At 52.2% G+C, this 12281-nt stretch overlaps 1 protein-coding gene across 3 annotated transcripts in view; it reads left to right on the top strand.

Annotated features, from left to right (window-relative positions):
• LPIN1 (lipin 1) overlaps window positions 1-12281 on the top strand; it is a 93691-nt gene that overhangs the window by 26926 nt on the left and 54484 nt on the right. The window contains exon 1 of one of the 3 annotated variants that reach the window (XM_039887826.1): window positions 4117-4205. The exons of the other annotated variants lie outside the window; for them this stretch is intronic. The gene's annotated coding sequence lies outside the window, so the exon portion shown is untranslated. Of the gene's footprint in view, window positions 1-4116; window positions 4206-12281 lie in introns of those variants that run through there. 3 annotated transcript variants of the gene reach the window in all.

Raw genomic sequence — 12281 nt, 5'->3', positions numbered from 1 at the left:
GGTGAGTGAAGGCAAGAGTGAGTGGCTGAGCACAGGATGGGTGGTGGCTGCCCCTCGAGCATGCGTGGGCTGCCCCTGCGCAGCAGGCCCCAGGGGTGTGGCTTTCTCCGCCCTGAGCCGGGGCGGGGGTTCCTCGCTTCACTGCTGCACTGTGTGCGTGGGTCCTATGAATCGATGAGTCTTCGCCTCTGCTCAGCGTGTGGGAGGGAGGGTACACACCGCTGTCTAACATATCGGGGTGAACTGGCGTGGTGCAGCCACTGAGATCCAGCTGCGGCCAACTGTCAGCCTGTCTCCTTTATCTCTCTGTGACTTCCTTCTTTGTGGGTGCCTCAGCCCTAATCTACGATCTTCACCCTAATTTGGGGGTGGGCCCTCTGGGCTTCAGGTGCAGAAGTTTGTTTCCCCTGGTTTCCCCTTGCCCCTCCTCCCCTCCCCTGGAACTCAGGTCCTTTCAAAGCCGCCTCTGCCTCCAGTGGCTTGCTTCGGCTGGCTTCTGGCGGCTGGCCCACAGGTGTCCAGGGGCCCTGCTCCACCTCCGGTGGATTTCTCGGCTGCTCTGCCCTCTGAAAAGTGAGGCGGTGCTGGGGTTGGTCCCCGGTTCCCACCTGATTCTTGAGGCCCCAGCAAAGGAGTGTCCCTGCTGAAGTCACCTCATCAGGGGCCTTGGGTCCTGAGGAGAGTCCCTTCCTTCCTGCCCGGAGTGAAGTGCAGCCCTCCGGGGAGCACTTCCTTGTTCTTTCTTGGGTACCCTTTCTGCCCGGGGTTTTTACAGAGCTAACCACTGATGCTGCCCCCCAGAGCTGCTGGGAGACCTGGCTATTGTCCACCTCCCCACAGTGTTTCAGGGGGAAGTTCACCCTTTCTGTCTCTGCTCCCAGCATAATAAAGTTATTGTCATTGGCTACAGCGGGGAGGTTTCTGACTAGAAAAAGGGAGGCTGACGTCACTCTCGTAGCTTTTACATGCAGGGGAGTTGTCATTGTTCAGCTTTACACATCCTCAGCAATGCCACCGCTCTCTGGGTGTCTCTCCCAGGGGCCAGGAGCCTGCTGAGTTCTGGAGCGGGTGAGCTGGGCTAAGCACTGAACAAATCCTTGTGGGGATTGCCACACCTCAATGCATGGGGTTCTAGAATTTCAAAGTCTTTTGAGTCCGCAGTCATGCCATATAACTTACGTGTTGGCCTTTTCCATCCTCAAAGAGCATCTGAGGGTTGAGCGTCTGCCCTCCCCCGCCCCCCACTTTCCAGATTATGAAACTGAGTCTGTTTCATGAGATGCCCTGGCGTCTCTCCTTCCTTCCCACCCAGCTGGAGCGAGTTTTACTCATCCGTTTGTTGTTTGTTGTTTCTTCTCTTCCGAGTTGGGCTGAAAGCAGCAGGTCCTGGGATTGGCCAAGGGGATCACCTCAGCTATCCTGGCTGAGTCATAGCTGTCACCACTCAGTGGCTGACGACACAGCAAGGGCCCTCCCAGGGGGACTCCAGCCGGGGCCCTATCAGAAGTGCCACGCTCCGTCAATTCAATTCAACTTGTAGTGAAATGTGATCTAGTGAGTGTTTTCTCCTCATTGCTTCTTTGAAAAAATTACCGGCTTCCAGCCTGGCCCCGTTTAGACGTTTAGACGCGTGGCAGTAACAGGGACGGCAGGGAACCCACCTTCCCTGAGGTGGCAGCCTAAGTTGGGCAGTCAGTCATCAGAGCTCACTAGCTCGGGGTTCAGCCGGACCCTGCCAATCCGTGACGACTTGGAGTGAACCCCAACCCCACTCTGTCCCCAAGTTCATCATTTGTAGAATGAGCGCTTTTGACTGGATTTTCTCTTTTTCGACCCCCAGTTTCCAAATTTTAATAAATCAAGATTTGCTTTAAACAAAGGCTTCACTTAAGCGGCCTGAGGTTGCACTTGGCTTCCAGAAAGCCTTGCTGTATCCGGTAGATTTGCTTGAGGATCCCAAGGCCAGACACTCCCTGGGGGAGGGCGGTGGAGAGAAGAACATAAGAATGCGTCCTTCTGGGGTCCTGGTCTCTGAGATACCCCTGTGAGGGAACTTCATCTATCAATGCTGATCCCTTTGTGTAGCCCCCTCCTCTGAAATGCCAGCATGGGAGGGGGGGTGCCTGCTTTCCTCGGGACAGGGGCTACTTAAATGGGGGTTACCCAAAGACCAGCTAGAGGGCATTCACACATGGCCAGCTGGACAAAGATGTCCAGCAAAGCTCCCCAGGCAGACAGCACCAAAAAGTCCACCCAGCCCAGCTTCTCCACTGAGGTCGAAGCCTCCCGACCGCGCCCCTCCCCACCCCGCCCAACTCTGGGTGGCTGAAAGGCATCTCAAACTCAGAGCCAAAGCTGCACTCCTGAGTTTCCATTCAAGCCTCCTCCTCTGTCTTCCTTCTGCATCTCAGCGTCCCTCAGCGGTTCAAGCCCAAACCGCCATTTCACCCTTGATTCTCCATTCTTTCACGTGTGCCGCTCCCGCCCCAGCCATATCTCAGTCTGTCCATGGGTTTTACCTGCGTGACATCTCCAGAGTCTTTCCGCCTCTCACGGCCGCCCTTCCCCCACGACCCTCCCCCATCATCTTCGCTCCTGCCCCCTGCACAGTCCATTTTCCATATAACAGAGAAGCAATTTTTAAAATGTAAACTAGATTCTATAATTCCCAAGCTCAAAACCCTTCTTGGAATATCTAAACTCCTTAAATTGAGCCGCAAGGCCCTAAAGTGTTGGTTCCTGCTACCCCTTCAGCTCCCCATGGCTCCCGTTGCCCACAGAAGCTTCGCACTTTCTGTCTGCTCCCCAGAAAGCCCCACCTCCTCTGCCCATCTTTGTGACACTCGAGTGTTCCTTGTCATTAAGGATTTCCGTTCAAATGTGACCACCTCTGATCATCTGACCGTTGACGTAAGAACATCCAAACCCGCAGAAACTTTTTATGAGTTTGAGCCAAACAGAGGATGCACCTGGAAGCAAGATCCAGCAGAACGAGACAGACGCCTCCTGGAATGACAGTTTTGCAGTTTCTTTTATGCATTTGGAATTAAGAAGGGAATGTAAAGAAGATTACCGGAAGCTGGAAGGAAGCAAGGTGGGGATTGGGGTCCAAGATGGTTAACAGGATCACATGCTCCCTTGAGGGTGGTCAGGCCTCTGAAGGGTCTGAAAAAGAGGGTTACTCTGGCATTTCTAAGGCGTGTTAACCTAGATGCACAAGGAATAACAGACAGGTCTTGCTTAGGGCAAAAGATAAACCTTTGACTAAAAAGTTATGTGCCTAGGGCCCAACTACCCACGTGACCTGCCCAGTTAGTTTATGATCAGATCACCTGTGAGGTTACTCTTGATCGCTAGACTTCGTATTAATTACAGAACCCCCTTTTCATCCACATGATCTAAATCTTTTTGTCATCAGAGATTATTTCGCTCGTTATTTGTCCCTTGCCTGCTGGTGGATGGAAGCTCCAAGAGGACAAGGACCTCACTCTTTTGTTCAGCGCTGCATTTCTCAGTGACAGATATTTGCTTAATGAATGGGCGAAGCAGGAGTGCTTGGTCATTTGGATAAAGGATAAAGATGGATCAGTGTCGAGAAGCTAAGTGTAAATTGAAAATGGCCAAGGTGGCTGCCACTATATATGGTTGAGGAAATGAAGACTTGGGGTCAGAAAGGTTAAGGGACATGCCAGGTCCCACTGCTAGGGAAGACTAGGGCCCACGTGACATCCGGCTTGACCCTGGGGCTTTCCCTTCGGTTCTCCAGGCTGCCCTTACTGCCGATTTGCAGCCTACTGCAATCCAGAGCATCAGTGAAAGTCAATACAGCCTGTTGAATGAAATATATATGGCTTTGGCTTTAGGGGAGGAAAATTGGAAATATAGCCTAAGGTCCCACGCCCACGGGAAAGCTAAGGTGGGTGATGAGGAGGGGCTGGCGGACCCGGGACTCTCTCCGAGGGAGGCCCTTACCGCCTGGGCCCGGCGGGCTCTGAAAGCATTAGGGCGGCCCGCGCCTCGCGAGGCCCCTGGCGCCACCCGGCTCGGACGGCCCCGCCCCGCCCGGGCCCCGCCCCTCCCCGGGCCCCGCCCCGTGGTCCCGCCCCCGCCCCTCGGCCCCGCCCCCGGGGCCGGGCGGCGCTGACAGCGAGCGCGCCAGCCCGGGTGTTTGCATACAAAGGAGGCTGCGCACGCGGCGCCCCTGGGTGAGTAGCAGCCTCCGCTCCGCCGAGGGTCCCCGAGCCCAACCTCGGCGGAACCCCGGCGCGGTCGAGAGAGGGGCCGCAGCCTCGGCGGGCCGGGCGGGGTCGCGCGGCCAGGCCGGAGCGGACCGGGGCACCGAGGACCGAGCTGCGTCCCCGCGGCCCTTTCGGTTCCGCGAGGGAGGTGGAGAAACGGGGCTGGGGACCCAGCGGCCTCGTGAGGTTTCCTCGGGCTATGTCTTTCCGAGCGCTCTCCGGGCTGACCTTGAGGGGCCTGGCGGACCTGGGGACTGTCGCCTGACCTCAGATGGCAGGTGTAGCTCGATCCATAGAGGACAGCTGGGCTCTGTCTGTGCAGCAAACAGCCTCTGCCGTTAGCCGGGCTTTTATGAAAATGTGCCCGGGGGATTAGGATTCCCGCTGTGTGGTTTAGGTAACTGAGGCGGGGAGGTTGACCTGTGGTGCCCAAGGTCACGCAGCTGCTGGGCGGCTGGCTGAACCCAGGAATCAGGGTCCTCAGATTACAGCCTGGTCCCACGTCCGCCAGACCTCTGCACCTTCCCTGCAACCTAGTGGGTGCGAGGCCTAGTTCCATCAGATTCCCCTGCAAATAATTTTATTTTCGGGATGGCTGGGGAAATGTAGGCTGAAAAGTGATGTTTTGGAAATAACTTTAAGTGCCACAAGGCTAGCGTGTAGGTACCTGGCTGGTAATTTGCGTGGGGGGTAATCATGGCAGAAAACAAATGTCAACCCTATTTTTAACCACCATACAGGAAACTTGAACTAAAACAACCGGCAGTACTAATTCGAAGAGATTTTAAAACGCACTAGTTTTCCCAGGATAGTAGGAGTGTTTTGGAAAAAATGAGCTTGAAACAGTTTTTTTTAATTGGAGTTTGACAGTGCAATTTACTGTTTATCTTTTATTCTATAATTTGGGTCTTATGAATGATAGTAAGCAATTGAGGAAAATGTATACTAATTGAGAAGTAAACATACGCTTATCCCCCGCCCCCCCCCAGTGTTGGAAGACCTGAGTTTGTTTTATGGTTCTGTATTTTGCTAATGTTTTACATTTGCTAACATTTGTTTTACTATGAAGCATTTTTGTGTGTGAGTGTGTGTTTTGGAGCTTTTATTCCTGTTTGTATGTGGGGCCACGTAGCGGTGTGGGGTCAGGCCTGGACAGAGCCCAGGACCCGAACTTAGTGGATCTGGAGGTCTGGGTTCTAGTCTTAGTTCTGCCTTAGCTGGCTGTGGGACCCTGTGCAGGTACATGCAAAGAATGTTATCAAAAAATCTCATTGTTCTAGAAAATAACGGTCTGGGTCTTACTGCACGGGAGAGAACTTGGGGGTTCAGGGACCAAAGGCTCTCCCAGCCCTTCAGATCGGAAGAAGTGCACTGTCCAGCTGAGAGGCTGGATGGAGGCCGGCAGTCAGGGCCCATCTGGGGAGGGGCTGGGCGCTTCTCTCTGGCGATCCCGCCACCTCTCTCAGCCCACTGACCGAGTTTTGTGATTCTTACAACAAATTAGAATTTTTTTTTTTTTGCTGGGCCTAACTGCTGGGGCTTTCTAGAAAAAAGCTGCAGGTTGTTAGGACAGAGTCATGGCTCTGTATGGATGGTCTGTGTGTTCCTGAGTGCGACGGCCTTTGCATTGCCCACAAAGCTTTCCACAGACCCTGGGATGGGCATACACCTGTTTGCTGGCTGCTTCTGGGACAGGACGTGTGTCTTGTTTCCGGGAAGAGTCCCTCCATCTCCTTGGACACATGTGCTGTCTCTTGGTGAAGTCTTCCTCTGTGTTCATTGGTTTACAAAAGATCCAAGCCACAAGGGTCATGGGGTAACAGGGGTACCGCCACCCCACTAGGCGCACTCCCCGGCAACTTTTGGCAAGAGAATTTTCTGCCAGGGATCTCTGCATAGTCGCTGAGTGCTGCCAAATCTTGGGGTTCCCTTTGGGCTTAGATTTTTGGACAGATGGTAATGTGTTACTACCCAGCTGGAATATAAATGCACCCTCCTAATATTTTCTGTATTCATTTCACCCAGTAGTATTCTTTGCCTCTGTCCTTTGGGGAAGGTGCACTTAAAATGGTTGATATATGCAACGTACTGTCGAGCAAGAGCCTTAATTTAAAGTCCAGCCTTTGTATGGAGCCATCGGTAACCACAGGATTACCACCTGGCTGTTGTTTGGCGTGTACCCTTTCCAAGTACTTTACATACAACAATCCTGGGAGGTAGACAATGTAAATACCATCCCATTTTATAGATTCGAAACTGATGCACTGAGGGTGACTTGCTCGTGGCCACAGGTTAGTCCACTGTGGAGGTGGGATTTGAATCCCCCCAACCATCGACCTGCAGAGCCTGTGTTCTTACTCCATGAGCTGTGGGCAGCGCTCTTGACTGTCCATCCAGGTGGTATTCAGCCCATCAGGAGTTGCTGGGGCGAAGCGGGTAGCTGTCATACAGGAGGAGAAGTCACAAAAGCAGGTCCAAGACACGGACTTGGACAGAGGGCCCTTGCGGGCGAGTGAAGGGAGGAGACAGATCCCTGGGCCCAGTTAACGTGCCCAGTCCAGTAGTCCGTGACCTAACCCCGAGCTGTATTTGCCAGCACAGTGGCCACCCTGTCGCCGAGGCCACCCCCACTGTCCAGGCCTTTGGCGCTCCCTGGCAGGGACCTGCGGACACTTGTGACTTGGGACTGTTGGATCTGAGTGTTGCAAAACGCTAGAGGAGTGAGCGGTCACCAGTCTGACCTTCCCGGTCAAGCAGGACCCCCTCCCCACCCCCCTCACTCTGTTGGGTCAGCGGTTTCAGTGACAGGAGACCCCGTCACTGAGCACGTCAGAGTTTTCTACTCCTCACCCAGTTCTCTGAGGTCATTACGAATTAATGTCAGAGTAATACGTGCACATGTGAACAACGACACTCAGGAACCAACACTAGAAGTAAACGTGGTGGGGAGTGGAGGTGCCTCCCGTCCCCAGGCCTGGTCCCTGCTGCGTCTGGGAGTGAACCTCGTTTGGTACGGAAGTTGGTCCAGAATTTTTTTGTGCCTATCAGAATATGTGTAAATGTAACTCTTAACAAATGGGTTTGCGTTGTAAGTGTTTCTGTACTTTCTTCGCTCAGCGTGCGCCTCATGTCAGGTTATGGCGCTACCTCTTCCTCTCCATTTGTTTTTTTAACAGCCCCGTGATGTCCCCTCATACGGTGTGGCTGGTCCATCATTCACTTAAGCAGAGTCCTATAGATATTTAAATTGTTTCTGATTTTCCCTATTATAATCAGTGCTGTAATTACTGCGTGTACGTGGATCTTACAGCAGAAGAATTGCTGGGGTTTGCTGGTGGGTGCAGAAAGTGACAGACCGCCCGCCCCACCAACAGGAGCGGGAGTTTGCTTCCCCGCACTGACCAGCCCTGGGTTTCTATGAAATGCTTTGATTTCGGACCATCTGAAAGGTCTCCTTTGATTTGCATATGTTAAATTATGAGTAGGCTTGAGTATTTTCTCATATCATTGACCATATGGATTTTTCCCTCACTCCCCTTCTCCTCCCTCTCTCCCTCCCTCCTCTCTCTCTCTTCTCTGAACTCTGTCTATATATTATGCCTGTTTTTCTTTTGGGTTGGTCCAAGGACGTCTAAAACGGATCTTAACATTCTAGAGGCAGTGGCGTTGGCGAGAAGCGTGAGGTTATGCAAGCTGTGGCTGGGGCTTTGAATTGTGGCATTAGTTCCAAGAAACCAGTGTTTCTTGGCAATCTGTGGATCCTGGAGAAAGACTCTGCCAATTTTGGGACAGAATGGTGATTTTTCTGATGTAACAACTAGGTGAGAAGTCACAAGACCTCCATCACCCAGTCTCGACAGAGCGTAGGAAGCACGGCCCTCCTAGGACCTCGCAAGATCGGGGTACCGAATGCTTGGCATTTGCTACGTGGCAGCAGTTGTACAGATTAGCTTCAGTGTGGGGCGCTCCCGCCGTGGGGAGGCCCGGAAGCAGGACGACCTTCCCGGGGCCCCCTCTGTGCTTCCTGCACGTCCGGATTGTCCTGGGTGCCCACTTTCCTGGCCCACTCCTGGACTCCTTTCTGCACTGCGACAGCGCCCTTGGTCTTGGACACACTGACTCCGCGCACCTCCCGCTGGGCCCTCCTTTCTGCAGGGCCACCTGGAGCTGGCTGTCCCCTCCTCCGGTCCAGAGGCTGAGCTGGGATGAGCCGGAGCTCAGGGCTCATCTCGCTGAGCTCAGAAAGAGCTTTGGTGGGGGACCCCAGGGACAGCTGTTTTTGCTGCTTTGTCACTCTGGTCAGGAAGTATTAGTCTGATCTGCAGGCTTTTTAAAAGCATCTCAAGCTTTTCCAGTGAATTTTCTTGTTGTGGACCGGAGTGTCCCCTGAAGAACCCTGGCATGCCAAGAAAGTCACCTCGTCCCCAAGGGGATTGACTTTGCTCTTTCGTTTAAGAAGTTTTTCTAACTACACTGTGCAGGACGGTTGAACCAACCGCGTGGAGCAGCCAATGGACTCACTCAGTCCAAAACTGGCCAGGAGGGAAGTCACCTGCTCACAGGTGTGCTGCCAGGGGTAGCAGTGGGGCCCAGGAATCTTGACTTTCAGTCTGGTCTTCTTTTCCCTGCATCGCTCTGCAACTAAGTCATACTTGTCTTTTTTTGTCACTTATATGTCGTTTATTATCCTTACCAACTGATAAATATTCACAAAGCTCTGGAAAAAGACTTCCTCTTTGCCATTAATATAAATCATAAGAGGAGGATATGCTATTTGTAAACCAGTTTCATTTCATGCAAGTCTTAGTCATACCATTTTTGGGATTTCTTAGATATTGTCCTTTTTTTTTTTAATACTTTGGTTGAAAAATCAACATTTATCTCCTAACCCCCTGGGTGGATGTGACCTGTAGTAGCATGGTGATTGTGCTTTCACTCAGAGCTGGTCAGACTTCAGAACTGGACCCCAGGCATGAAGCCACAGACCAGCATGTCTCAGAGAGCAGCGGGGGGTGGTGAGTACAGTCCCCACCCCCATCCATGTGAGGCCTGGCCTGGAGGGCTGATAGCGCCCCCCTAGAGTGTCAGGGCCACAAGGACAGTAACATAGCCAACCTCGGGTGGCCCAAGACCACCAGAATGTAGAACGAGATGCTCCTGGGCTTCAAGGGCCTGTGGGGGAACCTCAGGGAGGCAGATTTTGTCATACCCTTGAGGAAGAACCATCCTAACGAAAAGCCAAATGGCTTAAATACTCCTAGTGGTGGGGCGCTCACTCTTTCAAAAAGAATTCTTCCGTTTTCAGAATGGTTCGTAGATGGACATTGGTATTCAGTTGTTCAATATCCAAGCCATTTGTGATACAAGACATTCAGCTTCTCAAGGACAGGAGTCTTCTCACCTGGTGTCACACCCAGGGCCAGGCACAGGGTGAGCTTCGTGTGGTGTCTGCTGCATGGAGAGGGGGATGGACGTGTGTAGGAAGGAGTGAGTATGGGCTAGTCACTCACCTGTCCCCAGAGACAACCTTCAGACATTCGAGGAGGAGAGAGATTGTATCCATGAATATTTAGACTTTTCTAGTAAAATCTTTTTGCCCCTTTTTCTTTGTTAACACAAAAGTAACGAGATCACTTTCAGAGCTGCAAGGTCCATAAGGCTTCCCCTGACTCTTAGAGCTGACGGCAGCGCTCAGCCGAGCCTCACCCGGGCACCTTCAGCCTCACTGCATATGTCACCTGAGATGCCAGAGGGTGAGGCCGTCTGCTGCTCCCAGACCGACTGGCAAGCACAGGCACACCTCTAGAGCAAGCGGACCCATATCCAAACCAGACACCAGCTTAGAAAAAGGAAGTCAAACTATTAAAGTGTGTCGCAGCAGATAATTTTGGCCCCGCCATTGGAGAAGAGACTATTTGCATATACCGTGCATTATACCCTCCTGCAGTATGTAAGGACAGGAGGTTTGCAGGATTGTCACAGTATTGGATACAGACTTACCTGGATCCGACTGCTGCTTCCGCCCCTTACCTGCACTGGGACCCTGACCAGGTTATAGAAACTCTAAAGCTCAGTTTCCTTCTCTGCAAAATGGGAAACTTATATCCCTTGCCTCATTACGATAAACAAGGAAACAATTTTAACTCATTACTCTCCCTATCTAGACAGCGTAGCAACCTTAAAGGTATGTGAGAATGGAGAGTGGGTTTACAGGTTTGTGCCACACTGTCATTATTGGCTGCTGTTCTCATCTTCGCCTGGTGTTGCTGGTAAATCCAGCAGGTATTTAGAAGTCTCTCCGATGTATGTGCTCGTGTAACCAAAGCGGCCGGCCAGCTGGGACACGACACTTGGATCGTTCAGCATCCGTTGGCCGCGGAGGGCAGTGGAGAGCAGAGCAAGCCGGTTCTGTGGTTCTGTATCCGGGAGCGCGATCCTGCTGCCGATAACGGCAACACAAAGCAGGCCTCGCCCTGCGGAGGTTGGGTTGGTTTTCCAATCCGGAAGCTCCCTGGCTGTGCCTTAAACCCAGATTCTGCAGGTGTGTCTTAGACACCTGCCGTGAGGTTGGAGGTGACAGCCGGACGTGTGTTCCCTCTGTGCACAGGCAGTGGATTAGTGGATTATTTGTTCTGGATGTCTTTTCCAAGGTGAATGCAAGGTTCGTTTCTGCTGGAACTCGACTGTAGCTGAGTAACTCTTTTCCGTAGCTCTGCACTTGCTTCCAGTACGTTTCCTTATCTCTCCTCGTGTGCCAGCTCATTCCTCGTTAAAACACCAGAGGATTGCGCACTCCCATGTGGCCGTGACAGCTCTGAGGGCACCTGTGCCCTGGAGCAGTGGACCACCCCCCTCCACAACACAAACCCATGCCCCCCTGCCTACCAACGCTCCCATCCTGGTCTGCCACAGTGCTCACCCGAAGTAGCTGCACATCACCTGAGCCCTCGTCCTGGACGCTGGGGCCTGCGTTTGTGTTTAATGTGCTAAGAGATAAGAGAGGCTGGAGATGGCTCTGATCGTTCATCCTCAGTTTCCATGGAAGCCTGATCTAAACCAATACGACACTTTCGCTTTTGGAAGATAATCACCGTACAGATTTAATTTGATCCTTCCAGAGGCACTTACTTAGCTTAACAGACTGAAAAATAAGATTAGACTCCTAGCAACTCCTAGCAAAAGCTGAAGAAGGATCTAGTCAGAGGAAAGGAGTTTAAGACAATGTGGCCGTGTGTGACTCCAAAGACTGTCTGGGCCCCTGGGATGGGCCAGGCACCGTGTGAAGGTGAGCAAGCCCTCCTGTCCTCAGGAGGGCAGACCGGCTCGGTGGGCAGGGGTCTGTCCAGCCACTTGACAAATGACAGCCCACACTTATCAAGCAACTGCCCTGGCCGGGACGTAAGGTCAGTAGGGGAGCCTGGGTGCCGAGGAGGAAGTTCAGGTCACAGAACAAGGAGTTGTTTGGAGCGTGTTCACGAGCCCGAGGTGTCCCAGACAGCAGGAGAGGACGTGGAGGAGGAGGGAGGAAATACGGAGGAAGGAGTGACCGCAGAGCTCTTGCGGGACACGTAAGTCTTAAAGAGAAGAAGGCAGAATGATAAGTCGAAGTGAGAAGGACTTAACGAAAATGGCGATTCTGAGAGTTGTGTTTATTGAGACAGCTTCGTGTTCGCTTTGACCTTGGGCTGAGGTTTCTCACCCCGAAGCCTGATCTGCCGCCTTCTCAGCGGAGGGGAGATCGTGGGGCGTGTTCGCTGTCACCCACGTCACTGTTTCATTCCCAAGGAGCAAACCCACAATATTAAAATGGAGAAACTGTTATTTCCTAGATAATGTGCCTCTGATAACATTATAGTTGAGAGAAGTAGAAAGAGAATTGACATCACTTTTTTCCACTTGTATAATAAATGAGCAGATATCGATTCCTGAAATGACGACTAAGGGGCTTGGTCTAAAATAATTCAAATTCCGATATTGAGTTTTAATAATTGATGCTATTCAAGTGGAACATACTATTTCTTATTAATGTTGTAAATATAGGAT

This window comes from Pteropus medius, unplaced genomic scaffold (assembly GCF_902729225.1).
Source record: "Pteropus medius unplaced genomic scaffold, Ma_sr-lr_union100, whole genome shotgun sequence".
Classification (NCBI taxonomy): domain Eukaryota; kingdom Metazoa; phylum Chordata; class Mammalia; order Chiroptera; family Pteropodidae; genus Pteropus; species Pteropus medius.
The sequence above is the reverse complement of the archived record's forward strand: the minus strand, read 5'-3'. Positions and strand labels throughout refer to the sequence as shown.